At 47.5% G+C, this 26,212-nt stretch overlaps 1 protein-coding gene and 1 non-coding gene across 2 annotated transcripts in view; one reads left to right on the top strand and one right to left on the bottom strand.

Annotated features, from left to right (window-relative positions):
• Nucleotides 1–26,212, bottom strand: part of POLD3 (DNA polymerase delta 3, accessory subunit) — a 105,395-nt gene that overhangs the window by 15,713 nt on the left and 63,470 nt on the right. The window lies entirely within an intron of this gene.
• Nucleotides 14,443–14,551, top strand: LOC123950146. The gene has a single exon (XR_006820147.1). It is a non-coding gene; the product is annotated as a U6 spliceosomal RNA (small nuclear RNA).

Raw genomic sequence — 26,212 nt, 5'->3', positions numbered from 1 at the left:
ATAGGGGTGTGGTCTCATCTGAGACTCAACTGGGGAAAAGACCCACTTCCCAGCTTCCTCAGGTTTTCCGCAAAATCATCTCCTTGTGGTTACGGGACTGAAATCCCTGTTTTCTCACTGGCTGCCAGCCAGGGGCCACTCTCAGTTCCTAGACCCCACCAGCTGGTCTTACAAGAGCAGCTTACTTCTTCAAAGTAAGGGCCAGAGTCTCTGACTCCAGAAAGGGTCCAGTTCCTCTTTTAAGGGTTGTACTTGATTAAATCAGGCCACCCAAGATCATCTCCCTTTTGAGTGACTCAAAATCAAGTGATTTGGGATCTAATTCTGCAAAAACCCTTTACCTTTGTCATATTCCACTGCCAGAAGCAAGTAACGGGTTCCACCCACACTCAAAGAGAAGGATTATACAAGGTGTGAACATCACGGGGGGGGGGGGGGGGGGGCGACTAGGGACTATCTGCCACACTATTATTCCGAATTACATAGCTGGGGAAATTGAGGCAAAGAGTTTAGCAATCCTAACCAAAGTCATACTGCCAATGACTGGAGGTAGAATGTGGTTTCAAGGGGCGCCTGGGTGGTTCAGTGGGTTAACGCCTCTGCCTTCTGCTCAGGTCATGATCCCAGGCTCCTGGGATTGAGCCCCACATCGGGCTCTCTGCTCAGCGGGGAGCCCGTTCCGCCCCCCCACCCCCCCCCCGCCTGCCTCTCTGCCTACTTGTGATCTGTCAAATAAATAAATAAAATCTAAAAAAAAAAAAATGTGGTTTCAAACCTGTGCACTCCAGTTCAGAGCCTTTACTCTTTACCATGATCTTGCACTGACCAGCCTCTGCCCCAAGTACCTTCCCTTTCTTTATGTCCCTGAATCCCCTCAATTATTGCTAGAAGGAAAAAGAGGCTCAGAGAAATTAAGAGACCCACACAAAGTCACACAGTGGTGGAGTCGGAGTAACAAACCAGGTACATCAAACTTCCAAGCCCAAGACCTCATTAGAGGAGTAGGTTGCTGAAATAGTTCGTGGGAGATGAAAAACTCTACTGGGGCAGGGGTGGGGCAGGAATAGAAGAGGTAGCTTTTCAACAGGGTCGTAAGGAGATGACAAAATCTGGCTATTTGAAATGGGGGGGGGTAGTAGGGAGGTATATTTCCAAGGATGGGACAGCTTGGGCAAACTCAAGGAAGCAAGAAAGTGCAGGTGTCTGGGATGAGGTGGGGATGGAGGGTGGCTTCAGACCAAGACAGGGACCGTGAGAAAGCAGGCAGAAGGTGTGGCCAGGACCCACTTTGCAACACCCGGATAAGAGTCCAAGTCTTAGTTTGAAGGCAACTGGGAACCACAGCAGGTGTTGAGCAGCAGCAGCCCTGCACCAAAATGCCTCGAGAGGTATTAATGGCAGAGTGTGGGAGAGGGGGGTGTTAGGAGTTTTCCTGCTTCTAATGGCCTTTTCCACTCAAGGACATCTTTGATTCTCCCAAACCCCAAGGAAGGAGGGTGGACGAGTGAGGTTGTGCCCATGTTGGGAGCAAGGACATTGAGATCCTGGAGGACTCTCTGTGAGGGGAATGAGGCTAAGTGATGGGCTCAAATGTCCCACTTCAGTCGTGGTGCTGGGGAGATGGGAAGGAGTTTTTTTCTTACAGGAGATGGCTCCTTCATCCTTTGCACATCCCACATTAATGTACCAGAGGCAACACAGGGATTATTCAAAATGCAGGTTTTGAGGCTTCAAGCCCAAAGATTCTGATTCTGTGGAGTGGGGCCGGGTTTTGGAATTTTAAACAAGCACCCCAGGCAGAACGGAAGGTCCGACCAGACTACCCCTTTAAGAAGCCCTGAAGAGGGGCGCCTGGGTGGCTCAGCGGGTTAAAGCCTCTGCCTTCAGCTCAGGTCATGATCCCAGGGTCCTGGGATCGAGCCCCGCATCGGGCTCTCTGCTTGGCTGGGAGCCTGCTTCCTCCTCTCTCTCTCTCTGCCTGCCTCTCTGCCTGCCTCTCTGCCTACTTGTAATCTCTATCTGTCAAATAAATAAATCTTAAAAAAAAAAAAAAAAGAAGCCCTGAAGATCATATGGGTCAAAAATTCGGACTTGGAGCGCTGTCCACGGTGCAGCCTTCCCCCTCAAGGCCTTCTCCTCCTCCCCATGCCTCCAGTGGCTGCTCGGCCGAGTCAGACCTCATCAGCCCTCCCAACAACATTTTAGGTGCTGGCTGCCAGAGACGAGGGCTATGATTACCGGAGGAACTAAGGCTCGGGCAGCCCATAACGTGCCCCAGGCGCGTGCGCTGTAGAAGGCGCGATTCGAACTCCGGGAGGGCTCCACTTCCCGCGGCTGCCAGCAGGGGTACGCGGAGCCTGCGGATCCGCAGGCAGGAGGCGGGGGTCGGGGCTGGGGCGCTGGAAGAACGGGGGCTTTGATTTCCATCTCCCGGCGCAGACCCAGACACTAATTAAAATCGCCTGGGCCGCGGGGGCGGCGGGGCGGGCACAAAGCCGGCTTTGACCGGGCGGCGGCGGCGCTGGCGGGCGCGGGGCCGCGCCGCACAGGGGCCGCTTGTGGGACGTGTTTGTTTTTGCTCGTAAAGCGCGGCAGCGGAGCGGTGCCCGGGCGGCGAGGGGGGCCGGAGCCGGGAGAGGGCCCCTGAGGCCACGGCCACCCGCCCCCGCTCGGCCCAGCTGCGCGCTGCTCCCCGCTCGGCTGCCCTCGCCCCCGTGGGGCCACCCCTGCCCACCGGTCCCGTCCCGTTCCGGGCCTCAGTGTCCCCGTGGATCATGTGGTCATAATGCTACCCTAGTAATTCCTGAGAATTAAGGTTTATTGAGCCTTACTGTGTCCCAAGCCCCTCGCTGAGACTCCCCCCCCCCCACTTCGTTGTATTTAGTCCTCCCAACTTCATTAATACCCCATTTTACAGATGAAGCCTGGGGAGGTTGAGCACCTTGCCCACGGTCACACAGCTCTAAATGTGCAAGCCAAATGATCCAAGCCAGTGACTCCAGAAGTTATAGGAGGCTGTCTCCCAGCAGAGCAAGGCTAGGGCCAGCTGGGAACTCACAGGTAAGTTTCAGCAGGAGGAATTTTCCTAATCCGAGCTTGCTCACCCCCTTAGGAAGTTGTCTATGAGAATGAGCTCTCCAGCACGGGGGTATTCAAGCAGAGTCCTAACACAATCACTGGTGGCTCTCTGAGGTCCCTTTCAGTCCTTGTCTTTAGGATCCCAGGCTAGCCACAGAGGCCCCTTCCATACTGGGCTGTCTGGGGCACTGGGGATGGGGTGGGGTTCAGGTCTATGTGGATGGGAGAGGACCAGGAAAAGATGGGAGCCTCCTTCTTGGAAGTACTATGTGGTTGGAGGGATCCCCTGCCTCCACGGTCACAGAATCACTGAACCTGAGGTTCCTGCTCTGGGCCCATACACTCCAGCCTCCTGTGACAAGAGTCTGCTCTGGCCACAGGGATCTCTCTTCCACCGACTTTTCACCTGACTGCTGCTCATACTTCCGCTGTCAGCTCAGAGCAAGTTCTACTCTCTCGGCGCCCACCCAATTAGTCCTTCAGAATACCCATCACAGGGGTAATAATGTGCTCGATATCCTTGCCATCCTGGTCAGATCACGGCCCCTCAGGGGGGGCCTCGCTTCCCTCTCTGTCACCTGCCAGTCCCCTCTCTTGATGAAGTGGGCCAGGAAGATGCACTGGGATCAGAGCTCAGCCTAGGTCAGAACAGGCTCAGTTTAGTCCTGTTTGGAGAACATGGGGTGATGGTGGGTGTCGTCAGAGAGATACAGAACCCTGGTGGGGGCTCAAGTTCACTGCTTAACAGTGAACTGACAGACCAGGCAATTGACAGTGTCCATCTAGGGACATGGGCACTGACAGAGGTGACCTGTGGCCGGAGATCCTGCCACCCCTCTAAGACTGGACCCTAGCAACCTGTGCTCTAAGTCTGCGTCTTCTTCCACCCCTACGCCAACCCTCCCCACCATGTGCATGGGTCTACACACAGATGGCTATCCCCTCGCAATCCCAGCCACCTGTGAGGAGGAGAGCACGAATGCAGGGGGAGGAGAACTAGGAGGGAGGATCTCTCTAAGACTCTCTCCCTAAGTCCTGAGAGCCAGAGCTTGGACAGAGACACTATTAACACAAAATTTGCAAACATGTCTTCTAAAAATAGCTCCGGCTGGCAAGGCCCACCTGGCACTGGCTGCACCTTTGCGGCTTTTGGCCCGCTCCCCTCAGAGCACCGCCTCAGTCTGTCAGCAAGCATGTCACTCTGCCCTCCCCCACCCGTCGTGAGGGCGGCCGTGGCTCTGGGTCCAGTCCTAGGGACAGAGACCCAGAGAGAAGATGAAGCCTGTCCCAGTCTGAATGGGGTGGGACGTGCAGGCAGAGGGGGAAGACAGTCTTACCTAAGGAGGCTGGGGGAGACAGTGCTGCCCATAGGGAGATTCTCCCAACTGGGGATGGGGGTGGTAGGGTACATATGCACAAAAGGCCAAAGCAGCATTTAAACTCTTGTGAGTAAAGATAGCCCCATCGGAGTAAAAAATACCAGGAGGAAGAAAGAAAACACAAGGGGAGAAGGGCAGGACCAGGAGAGTGGTCTCATGGTCACCGTGAACCTAGACAGGTGAGCACATGGTCACCCCCAACAAATCCTCAGAACCAGAGCACCAAGAAGCTACCTGAGAACTCCTCTTATCCAACCCTTTCACTGAGCAAATGAGGAGGCTGAGGCCTGGCTGGTGATGACTTGTTCTGGATTCCTCAGCAAGTCAGTGGCAAGACTGGGCTGAAACTCGGGTCTACTGACCTCCTGCCCTTTTCAGAGGCCTGCCTCTCTGCTGGCTGATGGAATGACTATCATTAATAATGAGGCTCAAAATGCTCCTTTTCCATTGCTGGTTTATTTAGAAAAGATTTACTGAGTACCTCTTTTGTGCCAGACACTGGGTATGCAATGGTAAACTGGACAGGCAGGCCCTGATTTTCGGTAACCTCTGTTCCAGTCTAATGGCAAGAACTGCTCAGGTATGCACAGAACTCCGCTGCATTCAAGGTGCTTTCATATAAACTCACAAAACAATACATATTGTGTTCTCCAGGCTATAGTTGAGGAAACTGAGGCTCAGGCGGTAATAACTTTCCTGAGGTCACCCAGTAGAGCTAGGACTGGAGCGTCCTTATGTTGCCTCAGGAGGCCCTTGGATTCTTTCTAAATCAGTGGGGATGGTACTTGAAGGAGGCCAGTCACTCACTCCTGGAAACCTCTTCTTCTGGATGCCCCCATGGATGAGAGCTAAGAGGGCACCAGGAGGCCCCATGACCAGAATCATCACATTACCCTGTTGTGTTTTGTTTCTGAAGGGACTCAGTGGCATCCCCTGGACACATGAACAGAGGTAGATCCTGGCCCTCATGGAGGATATGGGAAGGCTGGCTACTCCCTACTGGGTAGCTTCTACCCTGTTCTCCATAGATCTCCCCATGGATGCATTGAGCTGCATACAAATCCTTATTCCTGGAATGGGAAGGTAAGGCCAGAGCTGTCATCTTCTTGGCCTTCACACAGGCCCCATTCAGGCTTCATAGTGGGGAGGGGCCATGGTGCTCAGCAGATGTGAAGACACATGACCTCCTTTCAAGGAGTCTGGCTGTGCTGGGTCACTCACAACAGCCCCTGGGCATTGTCCCCCTATGATCTAGATCCCCAAGCTCACCCTGGGTATGGACCTGGCCACTGTTTCTTCCTCTTTTGATGCCCCAGTGACTTCTACTCTGCAGTGGGCTCATTCCAGGTGAGTTTATCTGGGGCCTGCCCATTCACTCCAGCCATTTCCCCCACACCCACAGCGCTGCCTCACCACATCTTCATCTTTCCACTTGCTGCCCAGAACTTTCCATGATGCAATGCTTGCCTTGAGTCCCCATTTATCACACACCTTGTGGGCTGACAGGGCTCTGACCGTGGGCCCAGGGAATAACTGGCTGTTCCATTCTGCCCACAGACTCTGAGATCCATCTGCAAAAGAGAGGCATCCGCTGCCTCTACCCGCACAGTGCCTTCTGATGAAAATGGCCACTTTGGACCCCTAACTTGCCAGTCTTGAATTATATGCCCCTTCCATCCTAGTCACACTTAAGGCAAAGGCACCCAACTCTAGGTTAGACCTACTAAGGGAGACTAATTGCCCTAAGAGGTGGCCTGGCTCAGGAATACTGCCCCTGAGGGGGACTCCAGGGTCAGTAGAGGCAAACCCAATCTGAAGGCACTAAGGATATTCGCAGCCCTGCCTTCTCTAGCCAACATTTCCTTCTGGTGAAACAATTATGTTACCCCACCCCCCTTTCAAAGACACACTGCTGGGCAAGTGTTTGCACTGGGGAGGCCACTGATGAGACTAGAGGTAGAAAGAGCACCAGCTCACGGCTTCCCTGGAGCCCCGAGGTGGCCTCTGGAAAGAGTCTATGAGGTGATCAGCTCACCAGTGGTGAATAGCTCAGTCTGTCTGAATGCTCCCTCCAGGGGTCTGGCCTGGGCCCCGTCATGGCAATGAATGGATGAAAGTGGAGGAGGATGGGCCATGTGGAGTGACCTTAGTGTCTGAGCCCTTCCCAGTTCCAGACCATGCGTTTCTCCTCTGGCCCATCCCCGCACCCCAGAGAAGGACTCCTAAGATGGCCTGAGAGAGAGCCCGTGGTCCCTGCAACCAAAATGCTTGTTGAGGTAACTGATTCTGTTTTGTGGGGGTTTACGTGGGAGGCCCAGAGGGTGGGCAGAAAAGAGTACAGATGAGCAGAAGGCTGAGTCATGGGACTAGGAGGGCCTGAGCTGGGAGCTGGGGATGCACCTGGAGAGGGCTCCGGAGGGCCTGCCAGGCCAGCAGACATGCAGTTTAGACCCTGACATCAAAATCCTCTTGCCATCTCCCATCTCCCACATTACCGCAGTGGGTCTCTATTCCTAGCAACCCAAACAGCCCAGACTTAACCACTGGACTGCAGCAGAAACCCTGGGGCTAGAAGCGAAAAGCCCAACCCTGCCATGAACAGCCAGGTGACCCAGATAAGTCACTCCCTCTCTCCCAAACTCAGTTTTCCCATCTGGAAATTGGGGAGACCAATCCCACTTTCTCCAAATCCTCCCACAAGACATGAGGTTGGCAGGGGGCAGGCGTTGTGTGAATACAATGAGATCACAAATTGGAAACCACACTGAGACGTGGCATCCAATTACACGTGATTCATCATTTATGACCTCACCCGCGTGAAAACACCAAATGGCAAATCCTTGCCTTCTTCCCTCACTCAGGTTAGCAGATGATTCAGTCATTTGGTCAATGGATACAGAAAAAGCCCCACTTGGGTGCCTGGTACCATTTGGGTCTTGAGAAGCGCACGCGCGCGCACACACACACGCACACACACACACACACACACACACACACACAAAAGACCCTGGCGTAGCCCTCCGAGAGCTCACAGTCTGTCTAGAAGGTGAGGTCTACACAAAACCTAATCACCATTTTGGAGAGCCCTCTCTGCTCACACTGGGCAGTGTATTCCATACATGATGTCTCTTTGAACAGCTCACCCCATCAGGTGAGTGGTATGAACCTCTGTCTACAAAAGAGGAACCTGAGATTGAGGGCAGCTGCCGGGGAGGCTGGTCCAACTCCAAATCATCAGGGGAGGGGAGGCATTGGCACTGCGGTCCTGACAGTCTCCCTGGCTGCCTGGGGGGTGCTGCTGAGAGGGATCTGCGAGCAGGGGGAGGTGTTGTCCATGGTCACTCCCTGAAGGCTGCCCTGGCCTGGCCCAGGGCTGGGTCCTGGCATCTGTGACAAAATTTTGAGCTTTTACTGAAAAACACATGGTCTGACCAGAACTGTGTGTCAACCCCACGTCTCCTGGTGATCCCTCCCAGGGTACCCACCCCTACCCTGGCACATGTGACCCCCTCACCAGTAAGAATTGCAGCAGCTCCTGGGTGTGTGTGTGGCTAGCTCCCCAGAAAGACTGGGAGCTCTTTGGCCGGTTACAGAGAACAAATCCCCCTCACCTTTGACCCTCTGTGGGGTCAAGCCCCCGGGTCTAAGAGATTGGGTGCAACTCAGGGTCTTGCCCAGTATGTCTGCAGGAGTCACACAGCTGCCATTTACCATGGTTAAATGTGTGTGCCAGATGCTGTGCTGGGTCCTTGCCCCACATTGTCTTCAATCTGCACGTGATGCTCTTGCAGTCCAGTTGTACAGATGAGGAAATGGAGGCTTATAGAAGTTTAGGGACTTGCCCAAGATCACACAACTAACTAGTAAATGACGGAGCCGGGCCTCGATCTTGTCACCTGACTCTGCACATCCGATAGCAGCCTTTTGGGTAAAGATCAAATTTTCCCTCTGGCATATAAAACTTTGAGCAGAATGACCTCAAAACCATCAACAAGAAGGGTCCCCCTCTTCACTGTCTCCATGCAGGCCTGTTCCTTCCCCCTCAATACCTGTTCATACCCGTCACCCCTGGAGCCCTCCCCTTTCCAAGGACATAAAGATGGGGGGTGGAGACTGAGGAGAGTTAGGAGGGGAGGGAAGGGAGCAAGGGGTCTCCGGAAACAAGAAAGATGGGACACACAGACACAGGAAAAGAGGCCAGCATCTCCTCAGGACCCAGGGGGTTTCTTTCTCCCCTTCTGCATGCCACTTGGGCAGACAGACAGTACCGTCAATTGACCGAGTGCCACAGACTAAATGTCATACCCTGGGCAAAGAGCACAGTCCCTCGGAGTGTGCTCCCCGCCTCACCCCTCACTAGAAGGAGTGGGCTCAGGAGGCCTCGCCAGTTCCCATGCTCTGCCCCTGAATGGCGGTTGCGGGGCCGTCACCCATCCTGCTCATGCTCCTGCCAGGGACGCTCTCTCGCAGTGGCACTGATCATGCCCCCATCACCCACATAACACACAGTTCTCTGGAAGTGGGGAGGGGTCCAGCCTAGTGGGTGCGCTGCTGTGGGAAGGGTCTCAAGAGCAGTGGAATGCGAGGCGGGCTCCCCGGTTCTGGTTCCACTCTGTCTTCCACTCTGCCAAATGATGTCGGGCAGACTAGCTCTCTTCTCAGCCTGTCTCCTCAGTTGCGAGTAGGGGTGGGGGGGAGTGCCTAGTCTCTAAGCACGCTTCCGGTCCTGACAACGAAGGAAGTAGCAGCTGCAGAGGAATTCCAGGCATGGACAGGGGATGCTGAGGGGCAGGCCTTATAGTCCTTGGGCAGCAGGGCCTCTGGCACTGGCTGCTCTCTTCCCCAGGGCAGCTGCTGGGCCTGGCTGAGCAACACAGAGAGGAGGGCCAGGGGCCTCGATGAGGAGAGGTGCCCCCCAGGGGAGATGGGGATGACAAGGGAAGAGACTGACAGAAGAAGGCTAAGTGGGAGAAAAGGGAGAGGTGGAGGCAGAGAGGGAGGTTGGAGAACACGGTGGTCCTACTGGTGGGGAAGGCTGTGGGAGAAGGGCCAAGTCAGGTCCCCAGCTGCACACCCAGGGCAGGAAGCACCAAGGGTGGAGTGCAGGTGGGGCTGGGGCAAAGTTCGTTGCTATTTTTCATAAGAAAAAACTGGGGAATCTCCAAGTGTGGGAGTGTTAGGAACCCCTTGATGTCTCTCCTGAACTCTTCTGGTACAAGACTGTAAAAGCACACTGACATCTACAAAGTTCAAGTGATATGAACCCAGGAAAGTCTGGAAGGACCTCTTGTCTGGGAGGGAGGGAACAATGGGGAAAAGGTATGCCAGGCACCAATTACATAGGCAACCACATAGTAAGCCAGAGAGTAGGTACACAGGTGTTGATGATATTATTCCTATACTGTTTTATATGTTCACATAGTTTATTAAGAAAAAAATCCCCAGGGGCACCTGGGTGGCTCAGTGGGTTAAGCCTCTGCCTTCAGCTTGGGTCATGGTCTCAGGGTCCTGGGATGGAGTCCCACATCGGGCTCCCTGCTCAGCACAGAGCCTGCTGCCCCCTCTCTGCGCGTCTCTCTGCCTACTTACGATCTCTCTCTCTGTCAAATAAATAAATTAAATATTTTTTAAAAAATCCCTGAGGGGCACCTGGGTGGGTAAGTGGGTTAAGGCCTCTGGTCTGGCTTGGGGCATGATCCCGGGGTCCTGGGATCAAGCCTCGCATCAGGCTCTCTGCTCGGCGGGGAGCCTGCTTCCTCCTCTCTCTCTCTGCCTCTCTGCCTGCTTGTGATCTGTCAAATAAATAAATAAAATCTTAAAAAAAAAAAAAATCCCTGAGATGCCTGGGTGGCTAAGTTGGTTAAATATCTGCCTTTGGCTCGGGTCATGATCCCAGGATCCTGGGATCGAGCCTCGCATCAGGCTCCCTGCTGGGCAGGAAACCTGTTTCTCTCTTTCCCACTCCTCCTGCTGTGTTCCCTCTCTCATTGTGTCTTTCTCTCTGTCCAATAAATAAATAAAATCTTAAAAAAAAAAAAAAAGAAAGAAAGAAAAGAAAAAAAGAAAAAACTCCCTATAGAGGAATTTGCCAAAAATCTCAAAGGTGGTTCTTTGGGAAAATGGAATTAACGCAATCGTTACTATCTTCTTTTCAGTTCTGGTATTTTCCAAATGTTCTACATGAAGCAGGTATGGAAAAAATACTAAACCCTTTAAAATGAACTCTTCCTGCTATGACCATAGTTTTAGTCTTGAATGGAAATTAAACACAACTGTTGGAGCCACCTCAGCCTCAAATCCTTTCTTTCATCAGTGCACAGCCTCTATAAGCCAGCAGCCCCTCCACATTCTCCCTCCCCACCCCACAACCCATGCCTCTCCAAGGCACGGCTTCCAGCCTTCTTAGTTCCTCGAGCCCAGTAACACTCTAGGGAGAGAGGAAAGATTATTAGGTTTATAATAGGAAAAGAGCTTGAGATTTTACTGGTTTGGGCTCTTGACCACTCTAAATCTTAGTTTCGCTATTTGTAAAATGACCCAAGATGTTTGTGAGGATCCAATGATAATACATTCAAAGCATCAGCATTAATTAACAGTGCCTGGAGGATAGGAAGTATTTAATAAATTCATTTTCACCATCATAGATGACTGTCTACCGCTTCCTCTAGGAAGCCTTCTTGACTTGAAGAAAGAAATATTCAGTTTGAACTGAGCACCTCCTGGCAAAAAATCTGGATCCTGAGGCGCCTGGGTGGCTCAGTTGGTTAAGCTGCTGCCTTCGGCTCCAGTCGTGATCCTGGAGTCCTGGGATCGAGACCTATATCAGGCCTCCCCTGCTCTGCAGGGAGCCTGCTTCTCCCTCTCCCTCTGCCTCTCCCCCTCCTGTGCTCTCTCTTTTTCTCTGCCGAATAAATAAATAAAATCTTAAAAAAAAAAATCTGGATCCTAGTCTCAACTCTGTCAGTTGCTATGTGATACTGTACAAGTTCCTCCCCTTCACAATGCTTCAGTTTCCTCATCTGCAAAATGGTAGGCTTGGACTTCCTATTCCAATAGTCTATGACTAGGGTAACCATAAAAACCAGAATGTTTTTGAGAGAGAAAAGGGCACTCTCAGTAATCATTTTAGGATGACAGCTTTAAGGTAGGACAATCCCTGGCACACTGGGAAGTCTGGTCACTCCACCCTTAACAGATCCACTATCTCCTTGGGCATCAGTAGGGTAGGCAAAACAATGCTCTCCCTCCCAAAGATGGCCACTTCCTAACCCCTGGGAACCCGAGGATATGTTAGATCACATGGCAAAAGGAATTAAGGTTGTAGATCAACTGACCTTGAGATGGGTCATCTGGATGGTCTGGGTGAGCCCAATGTAATCAAGGATCCTAATAAAGAGGGAAGGGAAAGAGGGAGTGCCAGGATGATACAACGTAAGAACGGCTTGACCAGCCATTGCTCGCTCTGAAGAAGGATCCAAGCAATCCGGGCAGCCTCAAGATGCTCGAAACAGTAAGAAAATGGATTTTCCCCTAGAGCTTCCAGAAAGGAATAGACTTGCTGATGCCTTGATTTTAGCCCAGTGAGACCCATTTTGAACTTTTGACATCCAGAACTGTGAGACAGTGAGTTGCTCTTAGCCACCAAGTTTATGGTGATCTGTTACAGCAGCAATAAGAAACTAATACACCTGGTATGGCTCAGTGGGTCCCTCTGCTGGCTGTTCCTCGAATGCTGTCCTTGGAGCATAAGAAAACTAACTGAAGCCCAGGGAGAGCTGGATTCTAGTCCCTGCTCTGTTATTAACTAATCCTGGGCCCTTGAACAGGTCAGATAACTCCTCTGGGGCCTCGGTTTTCTCTGTAAAGTGGGAGATCCCAATCCCCGTGTCATCTATCTTTGTGGCGGCAGGTGGGGTGGGGGAGGCCATCCCACATTCAGTGACTTATTCTATGCTCTGCCCTATGTTGAGGCACCAAGATGAACCAGACCTAGTCCCAACCCCACCCTGCTCTTGAGATGGGTAAAGAGACAGACGTGTAACAGGCCATTAAAAGACAGTGTGACGAACATTGAGAACAATGTAATAAAGAGAGATTATTAGGAGTGAACACTGAGAACCACATCGGCCCACCTGCTGGGAGTGGGGGTGGGAGGACAGTGAGGGCAGGCTTCCTAGAAAAGGTGATGCCAGAGCTGGTCTTAAAGGATGAGGAGGAGAAGCCAGGCAAAGCAGCAGAGGATAGGGAAAAAGGAAGAAAGAACAATCCGGACAGAGAAAATAACAGAGAAGCAAGCGCCTGGAGATGTGAATCAGCATGGCACAGGGGAACAGAGGTACGAGCAGCTCGTTGGTGTTGACCTGGAAAGCCCAAGTGTAAATACGATGCTACGAGGGGTGGTTAAGTGGAATGACGGGGGAAGGCATGACGTGAGCACAAGCTTGCGTTATCAGTCTGTGTGTCCCGGTGTGTGACCGTTGCTGGGTCAGGAGACGATCTGTAACATATAATTCCTCTTGACCTGGCTTGAGTGATCTCTTCTGGTTCTCATCCTCACATTCTCCCCAGGCATGGGCCAAAGGCCCGGCAGCTGCCCCAGCCTACTGGGTCAGAGGGAAGGGGTGGGGGTGGGGGGAATGGGGCCGTGCAAAATTACAGCCACTGAAAGAGGCCGGCGTGACCTCAGGAGCTGGGTTTCATCATTCTGAAATCATGCTCCGGGCCTTAGTCAGAGGCAAAGAGGTGGGGAGGAGAGGGTGGGAAAGCAGAGCAGGCAGCAGCAGGTTTGGGCAAGGTGCCAGAGCTGAAGGAGAAAGCAGCTAAAACCAGCGAGGGCCAGGGGTGGAGGGTGGGGGGAATGAGACTCCATCTTGGCTTGTATCCATCATGCTGTGTGACCTCAGGCCAGATCCTTGCCCGTGCTGGGTCTCTCTGGGCAGGATAGATCTTTGGTGCTGTTCCTAAGGCTTGGCCCCACTGGAGCCTCCTTCTGGAGATAAGCAGGATGAGTCGGAAGGAGCCTGTACTAGGCCTGTCAGGGTTTGGGGGAAGGCTCAATGAAATCAGAGAGTGGGTCTAATCCAATATGCCTAGTGTTCTTATACGAGGCGATGAGGACACAGACATAGAGGAGAGACCATGTAAAGCCACACCAAGAAGGTGGCCATGTAAAAAAAAAAAAAAAAAGAAGAAGAAGGTGGCCATGTACAAGCCAAAGAGATGCCTCAAAAGAAACCAACCCTGCCAACACTTTGATCCTGGAGTTCTCGCCCCCAGATTTGTGAGAAAACACATTTCTGTTGTTGGAGCTATTCAGTCTGGCATACTTAGCAATGGCAGCCCTAGCAAACTCAGATAGTCAGCCTCACCCAGGAACTACAGCTTAAAGAACTAGACAAGGATACAGAAGGCAAACGAGAAGCACATTTGGGTAGTGTGAGCTAGGTAACCCAAAGCTCAGAGACATCTCTATAGGTTTGGCCCTGATGGAAGCCAGTGAGCTTCCTCTGTTTCACGAAGGCATGGCTCTGAGGGAAATGTGGGTGCTACTCACCTCTTTAAAGACCCTATCTCCAAACACAATCACATTCTGAGGTACTGAGGGGTAGGACTTCAACACAAGAATTTTGAGGGGGACACAATTCAGCTTCTAACACTGGGCTTTGGAATTGCTAGTGGAGCTTTTCTAAATACAGATGTCCGGGCCTGTCTCCAGAGATTCTGAGTGGAAACTCCATGAAGGTGGCCCAGGGACTTTGCCCCTTGCTGTACGCCTACTGCCTAGAACTGTGTCCAGCACATGGTATACGCACAAAAATATTTGTGGAATGAAAGGATGATTTAATAAACTTGGGATGAGGCCCACGTGTTTGTCATGTACAAAGTTCCATAGCTGCTTCTGATTCATCTAGGAGTGAAAGCCCCTGAGAGATGACTGAGCTTCATCTGTCCTATTGCTGATGGGAAGACTAAGGTTCAGTCAGGAGTGATCGCTTCAGCAGCACATATTCTAACATTGGAACGATACAGAGAAGATTAGTATGGGCCCCTGCCCAAGGATGACATGCTAAGGTTCAGTAAGGAAAAGAAATACCAGGCCTGGCACTCCATAAAGAATGTGGGCTCACTGGTGGGCTGCCCCAGCACCTCTCCAGGATGCCCAGGACATAAGGGAAAAGGGACAGTTGGACCCGATAGTGCCTTTTGTACCTGTTTATCTAACTATTCATCTATATTCTTTACAGTATCCTTTATAATAAACTCATCAACAGAAATCTTCCTCCAAGTTCTGTGAGCTGCTCTACCCAAATTAATTGAACCCAAGGAAGAGGTTGTGGGAACCTCCAATTTAGAACCAAGTGGCCAGAAGCGCAGGTGAGGGCAGTATTGTGGGATGGAACCCTTCACACATGGGATCTGATGCTATCTCCAGATAGGCAGCGTCAGAACTGACCTAATGACTTGTTGGTGTTGGAAAATATACACTGGACCTGCCTTCAGCCCCCTTCACATATGGCCCCTGGCAACCCCCAGCCTCACCCACACTCACCCCTGCCCAGCCTATGGTTTAAACCACATGAAATCCGGCACCATTCCCTGATGCTGTCATGCTGCTTACCTTCTGGTCTTAGTGTGGCCTTTCTCCACCTACTTGCCTAGGAAATGTCTCCTAGAGCTGCATTGGAGCTCGAGGACTTCTCTGACTGCCCAGGTTGGGGGTAGAGGGGGCATCTCCTGGGCTTCTAGAGTCTTCCATGCTGCACTCATACCCTATGCTGATCATCCTGGGGGCAAATGCCACCGCCACCAGACTGGGGGCACCTGAGGGCAGGGGCAAGTTGGTAAGTAGTAGCTGTGTCCGGATGCCTTGCACAAGGCAGGGCTCTGAGTTCAAGTCCTCAGCAAGGTTTCAGGGACTGAAATGTGGATGCAGAGGGGAAGAACAAAGGTAGCCAAAGGAGCGTTATGAGAAGCTCCAAAGCAGGGTCTCAGCGCCCGCATATAACCATTAGTAGCTGCACTGGACCTGCTTTTGCAGCTCCTGACCTCACCTCTCCTCTGCCCGGGCCCCAGGCCCATCACTAGGGACCATCTCTGAGCAACAGCTGAGCTCTCAGAGCTGGCAAGTGCACAGCAGAGGCGGGGAAGCAGAATCTTAACCTCAGGTGGAGACCTCAGGCCAGTAGGGCTGGCCAGGAAGTTCAGAGAGGTGAGGGGGCAGCAGCCCCAAGGAGAAGAGACTGGAAAATACTGATAATGGGAAAAGAAGGAGGGGAGAGGGGAGGCGGAAAGCTGGGAGGCCAGAGACTCGATTTCTGTTCTCAGCACTGTTGTTTGGCCTCACAGAAGCTCCCCCGATCTGACCTTTCAGCAAGTTCCTGCCTCTCTGGGCCTCAGGTTCTTCAGCTGAAAACGGGGGCAGGCAGGCTGAACTAGATGGTCATTAATGTCTTCTCCCGCCCTGGCTAAGGAGATTTGAGAAAAGTGTGGCTGCCTTAAAGGTACTAGTTGAGAGGACTGTCTCTAGGCCGGCACACAAACTTCAGAGGCTCCCCTCTAGCCAGGCACTGGGGGAACGTGTCTCTGGGCCTGAAAAGAACTGAAAGCAGCCTCCCCACGCCTCCTGCACTGGGCTTGGCCCACAGTTCTGGCAGGCCCAATGCGGCCCTGAGCTCTAATGAGGCCGGCCACCTGGGGAGCCATAGAAACTCAGCCTGGCCTATTTTGTGGTAAAGCCATGGTCATTTCTCTGCCTAACCCTGAGGTGATGCTCCCGAATGTGGCCCGGGATCTGGCAGCCCCTTCATGGGCCACCTGGGACTCTAAGGAATACATCTGGTTGGGCAGGGACCGAAGGAAGCTCTAAGCCACAGGGGCCCAGGGCCCGGGTCTTGGGCCATGTGGACAACCTTTGTTGGCCCCACACCCCCTGGGTCCCGCCCCGCCAGGACAGGGCCTGCTGTCCTGGGCCCTTGCCTGCAACTATTCCCTGAGCTGTGATTTCTGATTCAATTGGTGAAGACAGGCCTCCTGGGATGAGCCAGTTGGCTCCTCTCTGTTATTTGCTTCTCAAAGTTGGAAAAACTACGTTGTGCACCTGGCAGTACTTGCTGCTGCTGGTTTTTCTTTCCTTTTTTCTTTTTTTTAAGAAACAGAAAGTAACCCCTGTGCTTTACTGCAACCCAATCCATTTTATTGGCCTTCTGCATCTCCCACTGCAGCAATAGTAACTCCTTACATCTGATGAGTCTTTTACGGTTTACAAAGCACTTTCTTATGCATTCTCCCTTTTGGTCCATGCAATGGTTTTGGGAAAGAGGGCTGGGATTATTATCCCTGATTACAGGTGAAGAAAGAGCCTCAGACAGGAGGATCAGCTACCCAAGGTCACACAGCAAGGCGGAGCTAAAGAACCTGGGTCCTCTGACTCAAGTCCTAGGTTCTTTCCCCAGCACCACACACCCCTCATGCCACTTGAATGCCCAGGTTCTCAGACATCTTCTTCCAGAAACAAGGGCAGAGGGCTCAGCTGTCCCCACTCTGCTCTTATTTCCGAACTTCTTCCCTTGTGAACTTAAACACTGCCCCCACTTAACCTATCACCTCTAAGCCAAGAGCTCTCCCATCTGTGCTCTCCTCTGGGATCTGAGTTTCAGATCCTACCCTGCCTCTCCTGGTCTCTTTAATGTTCCCACCTGCCCCTCACTCAGGCAGCTTAGCAAACTCAGCTTTACCATAGTTTCATGTCTCTTTCACCTTCTAAATCCAGTTGGCATGGGTATTTTACTTAATTATTAATTCATTTATGCATCCAGGAAGTACTAAGATATGCAGTCTACTCTGCATTCCACTGTTACATTATATTTAGCCTTGTGCGTCTGGCTTCTATCTCTTAGTATAATGTTTATAAGGTCCGTCCATGTTGTAGCATGTATCGGTACTTTGTCCTTTTTAATAGCTGAATAATATTCCACTGTGCAGATATACCACTTTTACCTAACTGTTCATCAGTTGACGGATATTTGAGCTGTTTCTACTCTTTATCTATGATGAATAATGTTGCCATGAACACTTGTGTACAACTTTTTATGTGGATGTATGCTTTATTTCCTTGGGGTATATACCTAGGAGTAGAATTTCTGGGTCATATGGTGACTATAAACTGCCAATCAGCCTTCCAAAATGGCTGCGCCATTTTGCATTCCCACCAGCAAGGTATGAGGGTTCCAATGTATCCACGTCCTCACTGACACTTGGTGTTGTCAATCTTTATTATAGACATCCCAGCAAGCATAAAGTGGTTTCTCATAATTTTCATTTGCATTTCTCTGATGACTGAGGATGCTGAACATTTTTTCGTGAGTTTTTTTGGCATTTGTATGTTTTCTCTGGAGAACTGTCTGTTCAGATCCTTTGCCTGTTTTTCAACTGGATTACTGTCTTTCTACTGTCCAGTTATTGTAGTTCTTTATGTATTCTGGATACAATTCCCTTATCAGATAAATCATTTGCAAATATTTTCTCCTATTTGGTAGGAGGTCTTTTCATTTCCTGAGGGTGTCCTTTAAATTCCAACTTACCTACTTTTTCTTTTGTCACTTATCCTTTTGGTGTTTAAGAAGGCCTGGTCTAACCCATGATCACAAAGCTTTACTCCTGTCTTCTTGAAAGAGTTTTATAGCTTTTAGTTATTATATTTAGGTCTATGGTCCATTTTGAGTTAAGTGGTTTTTTTTTTTAAGATTATTCATTTATTTAATTGACAGACAGAGATGACAAGTAGGCAGAGTGGCAGGTGGGGCGAGCAGGCTCCCTGCTGAGCAGAGAGCCCGAAGCAGGGCTCGATCCCAGGACCCTGAGATCATGACCTGAGCTGAAGGCAGAGGCTTAACCCACTGAGCCACCCAGGTGCCCCAAGTTAAACATTTTTTTTTAAAGATTTTATTTATTTATTTGACAGACAGAGACCACAAGGAGGCAGAGAGGCAGGCAGAGAGAGAGGAGGAAGCAGGCTCCCTGCCGAGCAGAGCGCCCGATGCGGGGCTCGATCCCAGGACCCCGAGATCATGACCCGAGCTGAAGGCAGAGGCTTTAACCCACTGAGCCACCCAGGTGCCCCCCGAGTTAAACATTTTTATTGAAAAATTTTTTGATTGTGGTAAAGTATCCATAACATAAAATATATCATCCTAACCATTTTAAAGCGTACAGTTCAGTAGTGTTAAGTACATTCATGTTGTGCAACCAGCCTCCAGAACTCTTCATCTTGTGAAACTGAAAGTCTATACTCACTAAAGAATTCCCCTTTCTCCCTACCTCTAGCCCCTGTTGTGTTAATTGAGTTTTTATGTGCAATGTAAGAGGCCTACCTTTATTTCTTTGCATGTGGATACCTAGTCTTTCCAACACCATTTGTGAAAAAGATTATTCTTTTTTTTTTTAAAGTAACCTATTTTTTTTTTTTAAGGATTTTATTTATTTGACAGAGAGAGATCACAAGCAGGCAGAGAGGCAGGCAGAGAGAGAGGGAAGCAGGCTCCCGCTGAGCAGAGAGCCCGATGCGGGACTCGATCCCAGGACCCTGAGATCATGACCTGAGCTGAAGGCAGCGGCTTAACCCACTGAGTCGCCCAGGTGCCCCCCGAGTTAAACATTTTTTTTTTTAAAGATTTTATTTATTTATTTGACAGAGAGAGATCACAAGTAGACAGAGAGGCAGGCAGAGAGAGAGAGGGAAGCAGGCTCGCTGCCGAGCAGAGAGCCCGATATGGGACTCGATCCCAGGACCCTGAGATCATGACCTGAGCGGAAGGCAGCGGCTTAACCCACTGAGCCACCCAGGCGCCCCCGAGTTAAACATTTTTATTGAAAAATTTTTTGATTGTGGTAAAGTATCCATAACATAAAATGTACCATCCTAACCATTTTAAAGCGTACAGTTCAGTAGTGTTAAGTACATTCATGTTGTGCAACCAGCCTCCAGAACTCTTCATCTTGTGAAACTGAAAGTCTGTACTCACTAAAGAATTCCCCTTTCTCCCTACCTCTAGCCCCTGTTGTGTTAATTGAGTTTTTATGTGCAATGTAAGAGGCCTACCTTTATTTCTTTGCATGTGGATACCTAGTCATTCCAACACCATTTGTGAAAAAGATTATTCTTTTCCGATGAATTATCTTGGCACCCTTGCCAAACATCAATCGACCATAAATAGAAGGGTTTAGTTCTGGACTATCAGTTCTGTTCCACTGATCTCTATGTCTATCCTTAAGCCAGTATCAGACCTTCCTGATTACTGCATCTTTGTAGTTAAGTTTTTAAAAAATATTTATTTGAGAGAGAGAGAGCACATGCATGCGGGGGTGAGGGAGGAGCAGGGGGAGAGAGAGAATCTCAAGCAGATTCCCTGGTGAGTGAGGATCTCGACATGGGTTGGATCCCACAATCCTGAGATCATGACCTGCGCTGAAATCAAGAGTTGGACACTCAACTGACTGGATCACTCAGGCGCCCCTCTTTGCAGTAAATTTTTAAACAAGAAATATAAATCCTCCTACTTTGTTCTTTAAGATTGTTTTGACAATTTTTGATTCCTTGTATTTCTATATGAATTTCAGGATTAGCTTATCAATTTCATCCCCCTCCCCTCCCAAAAAAGCCAGCTTGGATTTTTTTTTATAATTTTTTTTAAGATTTTTTATTTATTTGGTAGAGAGAGAAAAGAGGGAGAGGGAGCACAAGCAGGGGCAGCGGCAGAGGGAGAGGGCGAAGTAGGCTCTCCACCAAGCAGGGAGCCCGACATGGGGCTTGATACCAGCACCCTGGGACCATGACCTAAGCTGGAGGCAGATGCTTAACTGACTGAGCCACCCAGGCACACCCAATTTCCTTTTTAGATTGTTCACTGCTAATCTGTAGAATATAATTGGTTTTTGCATATCAATCTTTATCCTGAAATCTTGCTGAAGTTGTTTATTAGGTCTAATAGTTTTTTAGTGGATTCCTTAGGATTTTCTACACAGGAGATCATGTCACATGGATATAGAGCTTATTTTACTTCTTCCTTTCCTTGGGTCTCTTTTATTGCTTTTTCTTGCCTAACTCTCTCAGCTAGAACTTCCAGTACAAAATTAGAAGTGGTAAGAGTAAGACATCCTTCTTTTATTGTTGCCTATATAGGAAAAGCTTTTGGTCTTTTACTATTAAGTGTGATGTTAACTGCGGGTTTTCATAGATACCTTTTATCAAGTTGAGGAAGTTCCCTTCTATTCTTCTTTTAGTTTTTTTTTTAAAGATTTTATTTATTTATTTGACAGACAGAGATCACAAGTAGGCAGAGAGGCAGGCAGAGAGAGAGGGGGAAGCAGGCTCCCCGCAGAGCTGAGAGCCCGATGTGGGGCTCGATCCCAGGACCCCGGGATCATGACCTGAGCTGAAGGCAGAGGCTTAGCCCACTGAGCCACCCAGATGCCCCCTTTTAGTTTAGTTTTTTAAATCAAGAAACAGTACTGGACTTTCTCAAATGCTTTTTCTAACTCTTGAAATGATCATGTAGTTTATGTCTCTTCTTGATAAGGTATGTTACATTAACTGATTTTCAGATGTTAAATGAATCTTACATTTCTAGGCTGAATCTTGCTTGGTCAGAGTGAATAATTCTATATTTTGCTGGATTCAGTCTGGTAATATTCTGTTGAGGATTTTTACATCGGTATTCATGAGAGATATTTGTCATCTTCTTGTAATGCCTTTGTCTGGTTTCTAGTATCAGAGTAACAATGATCTCACAGAATGAGTTGAGAAGTATTTTCTCCGATTTTTGAAAGAGTTTGTGAAGAATTGGTATTAAATTTTCTTTAAATGTTCAGTAGAGTTCCTTTTCATTGCTGAATTGTATTCTATTATATGGATATCAATTTGCTTATCCCATTACCTGTTGGTAAATATCTGGGTTGTTTCCAGTTTTGAAATGAAGCTCCTGTGGATATTACTGTACAAATCTTTCTACAGACATTTGTTTTCATTTTCTTGGGTAAATATTGACAAGTGGAATTGCTGGGTCATTTGGTAGGTGCATGTTAACTTTATGAGAAAGTTCCAGACTAATTTTCAAAGTGGTTGCATCACTACACCTTACACTCCCACCAGCAATGTATTTTGCTTACTTCACTATCCTTACTGCACTAGACATGACGTGTCCTTTTGATTTTAGCCATTCTAGTGGGCATGTTGTGTATGTCAACATTTTAATTTACATTTTGCAGATGAATAATGATATTAAACATACGTTCATATCTTTTGCCCATTTTTTAAAAATTGCATTTTAATTGTGTCGTACTATTGAGCTATAGGCGTTATTTACATATTCTAGATAGAAGTCCTTTGTCAAACATACAGACATAGATAAGGAAATTTACTTTCCTACTCATTTTCTTAATGATGCCTTTTGAGATGCAGAAGGTTTAAACTTTAAGTTTTGGTGAATTCCATTTTATTGATTTTTTCTTTCATGGTTCTGGGTTCTAAGAAATCTTTCGCTATCCAAAGATCATGAAAATAATCTTCTAGAAAAAATTTCATAGCAATTTTTTTAGCACTGTGTGTTGAACATACTTTTCTTTCTACACTGAATTGCTTTTGCTTTTTGGATGAAATCAATTCAATACCATTTCTAGACTTACCATTCTGTCCCATTGATCCATCTTTCCTATCTTTATACCAGCACCACAATGTCTTAATTACTATAGCGTTTCTGTAAGCCTAGAAATCAGGTAATGTAAATTCTTCACCTCTGTTTTATTTCAAGACTGCCTATTCTAGAGCTTTTATATTTCCATATAAATTTTAGTACCAACTTGTCAGTTGTACTTTTTTCTAAAAAAAAAAAGGTATTACTAGAAATTGCTTTGAATCTATTGATCAATTTGAGGAAAACTGACAAATTAACAGTATTGTGGGGCGCCTGGGTGGCTCAGTCATTAAGTGTCTGACTTCAGCTCAGGTCATGATCCCAGAGTCCTGGGATCAAGCCCCACATCAGGCTCCCTGCTCACAGGGAAGCCTGCTTCTCCCTCTCCCACTCCCCCTGCTTGTGTTCCCTCTCTTGCTGTGTCTCTGTCAAATAAATAAAATCTTTAAAAAAATTTTAACAGTATTGTGTTCTTCCAACCCATGAGCATGGTATATTTTTCCATTCATTCTGAATTTCTTTAATTTCTCTATTCAGTATTTTGTAGGTTCTATTTATCCCTAAATACTTTGTTTTCTTTTTTAAAAAAATATTTATTTATCTGAGAGAGAGACAGAGAGAGAGACCATGAGAGGAGAGATGTTAGCAGGAGAAGCAGACTCCCTGCCGAGCAGGGAGCCTGATGTGGGACTCGATCCCAGGACTCCAGGATCATGACCTGAGCCAAAGGTAGTCACTTAACAAACTGAGCCACCCAGGTGCCCCTACTTTAGTTTTCAATGCTATTATAAATAGTATTTTAAAAATTTTCCAATTGTTTATTGTTAGTATATATAAATATAATTGATTCTTTTTTTTTTAAGATTTTATTTATTTGACAGAGATCACAAGTAGGTAGAGAGGCAGGCAGAGAGAGAGGAGGAAGCAGGCTCCCTGCCAAGGAGAGTTGATCCCAGGACCCTGAGATCATGACCTGAGCTGAAGGCATAGGCTTAACCCACTGAGACACCCAGGTGCCCTTCAAGTGATTCTTATATGTTGACCTGATATTCTGTCACTTTACTAAATTCACTATTGCCTCAAGTCGGGTTTTTTTGGTTATATTTCTTAGATTTTCCTATTTATTTGATCATGCTCTTTGAAAATAAAAGTTTACTTCCTTTTTAATTTTAGTATCTTTTGGCTACTTTTCTCATCCTATTACATTGGCCAGAACCTCCAAGAATATAATATTGAGTGAATTGATGATAGCTGATATCACCGCCTTGCTCCTAAACTTAGTGGGAAAGTGTTCAATATTTCACTATAAAGTATCACTTAGCCATAGAATTCTTATAGATCCAGCTTTACAGACTGAGGATGTTTTGTTCTATTTCTAGTTTGGGGGAAGTTTCTTTCTTCTCCTTATCAACAATAGGTGTTAAGGGGTGCCTGGTGACTCGGGTGGAAGAGGGTGCAGCTCTTGATCTTGGGGCTGAGTCTGAGCCCCACCTTGGGTGTAGAGATTAAACTTTTTAAGAAAACAATAGGTGTTAAATTTTGTAAAAATACAAATGATTATCTTCCATGTGCACTTAAAAAGAATAAGCATTCTGGTTGAGTGTCCTGTTTTGCAAATGTCAGTCAAGTCAAATTGGTTAAGGTTTTTTAAAGTCTTAAATATTATTGTTCTGAGTGCATTTTTCCCTAAATATGGGTTATAGTTTCCCATTTCTTTGTGTATCTCATTTTTTGGTTTGTTTGATAATAGGTTATAGCCATTCTGAAATCTGATATTTTCTCCCTACAGACTGTTGTTGCTTTTGGTTGCTTAGTAACTGGCCCCGACTAGATCTGTGGAAGCTGCAGTGTGCAGTCATTGTTGTCTTTCTAATTTTTTTTTTTTTAATTCCTGTTACGGGGGCGCCTGGATGGCTCAGTAGTTAAAGCCTCTGCCTTCGGTTCGGGTCATGATCCCAGAGTCTTGGGATCGAGCCCCACATCGGGTTCTCTACTCAGCAGGGAGCCTGCTTCTCCCTCTCCCTCTGCCTACTTGTGATCTCTGTCAAATAAATAAATAAATAAAATCTTTAAAAATAAGTAAATAAATAAAATTCCTGTTATGTTTACATCTTGCTTCCTTGCCTCTGTATCTGCATTGCTAAGTAGTCAGCCAATGATTGATCAGAGGATGTGCTCAATTACTTTGAGCCCGTAAGACTTACACCTTCTTCAGTGGTTCTGTGATAAATCTAATGTGTGTGTGTGAGAGTACATTCAAAATTCAGGGAGTTTATAAGTCTGCGACAGCTTTTACTTTCTCTTGGGAACTACTGTATTCCTCTGCCTGTCTACGTGGTCTCAAGTTCTACCAGGAATATGTGGACGGCCAGAGCACTCTGCCCTCCTGTTCATGTATGTGCTTTGTCAGAAATACGTGGGAACTTAACAAGACCCACTATGACTGTATCATTCCTTGTATAACCCTACTAAATTTCTGTCCTCTTGCTTGCCCCAAACAGGACCTGAACCTCAAACTAGCTGAGTTGTTGTCCTTCCTTGGTTTTTTTGTTTGTTTGTTTTGGGTTTTTTTGCCATTGAGATTGCTCTGTTTCTTTCAATGTCCCTGGGCATAGGGTTTTTCAAATCAAGGGAGCACCTTGCCAAAGCAAAGATGCAGTTTTCCATGACTTGCCTCTCTATGTAGAACAGTTATGGAGGTAGGTGAGCTAGGGTGGTAGTGTAGGAGGAAAACGGTTAGGAACAGCCACAGGCTAAGACGTCATAGACGGCCACTGTTCTTACCAAAGGTTCAGTAGTTTTTCATGAATAAGTGCTTCTCAATTTGTTGTAAGCCTTTGATCCCTTTTGTTTTTGACAATTTTGTTCAGTTTTAATGTTCTGGGTTTTTTTTATATGTTTTTTAGGATTTTTTGAGCTCCTTACTCTGCCACTCCAGAAGTCATGACTCCATCATTCTGTAACCACCTAGATTGTGGATTTATCTACTTTTTTCGGTTCTGCTAGTTCTTAATTTATGTATGAATAATGCTGCCCTAAACATCCAGGTACAGGTTTTTGTGTAGACATAAAATTTTTGTGTGGACATAAGTTTCACTTCATTTGGGTAAATATCAAAGAGCACAATTGCTGGATCATATGGTAAGACTGTTTTGTAAGAAACATCCTATCTTCCAAGTGACTGTACCATTGTGCATTCCTACCAGCAACGAATGAAAGTTCCTAATGCTCCACATCCTTTCCAGCATTTGGTGTTGTCAGTGTTGTGGATTTTGGCCTAATACGTGTATAGTGGTATCTCATTATTATTTTAATCTATAAATCCCTAATGACAAATGATGTAGAACATCTTTTCATATGTTTATTTGTCATGCGTATTTTCTTCTTTGGTCATATGTCTGTTTAAGTATTTTTCCTATTTTTAAAAAAATTTGGTTGTTTCCTTGGTGAGTTTTAGGAGTTCTTCATATATTTTGAATAATAGTCTTATATCAGATTTATCTGTTGCAAATATTTTCTCTGAGTCTGTGACTTATTTTCTCATTCTCTTAAGAGTATCCTTCACAGAGCAAAAGCTTTTTTTTTAAAAGCTTTTAATTTTAATGAAGTCTATCTTATCAATTCTTTCTTTGATTGTATTTTTGATATTTTGATGTTAAAAAGTAATTACCATACCCAAGGTCATCTAGGTTTTCTCCTATGTTATCTTCTAAGAGTTTTATAGTTTTGTGTTTCATATTTAGGTCTATGATCCATCTTGAGTTAATTTTTGTGAAGGGTAGAATTTCTGTGTCTAGATTCGTTTCTCCCATGTGAATGTCCAGTTGTTCCATCACTATTTGTTGAAAAGACTATCTTTGCTCCATAGTATTGCATGTGATCCTGTATCAATAATCAATGGACTATATGGGTCTACTTTGGGGGCTCTCTATGCTGTTTCATTGATCTGTCTATTCTTTCACCAATATCACACTGTCTTGATTACTACAGCTTTATAATAAGTCTTCAAGTCAGGTAGTGACTATGAACTTTGTTCCTCTCCTTCAATATTGTGTTAGCTATTCTGGA

Source organism: Meles meles, chromosome 8 (assembly GCF_922984935.1).
Source record: "Meles meles chromosome 8, mMelMel3.1 paternal haplotype, whole genome shotgun sequence".
Taxonomy (NCBI): domain Eukaryota; kingdom Metazoa; phylum Chordata; class Mammalia; order Carnivora; family Mustelidae; genus Meles; species Meles meles.
The sequence above is the reverse complement of the archived record's forward strand: the minus strand, read 5'-3'. Positions and strand labels throughout refer to the sequence as shown.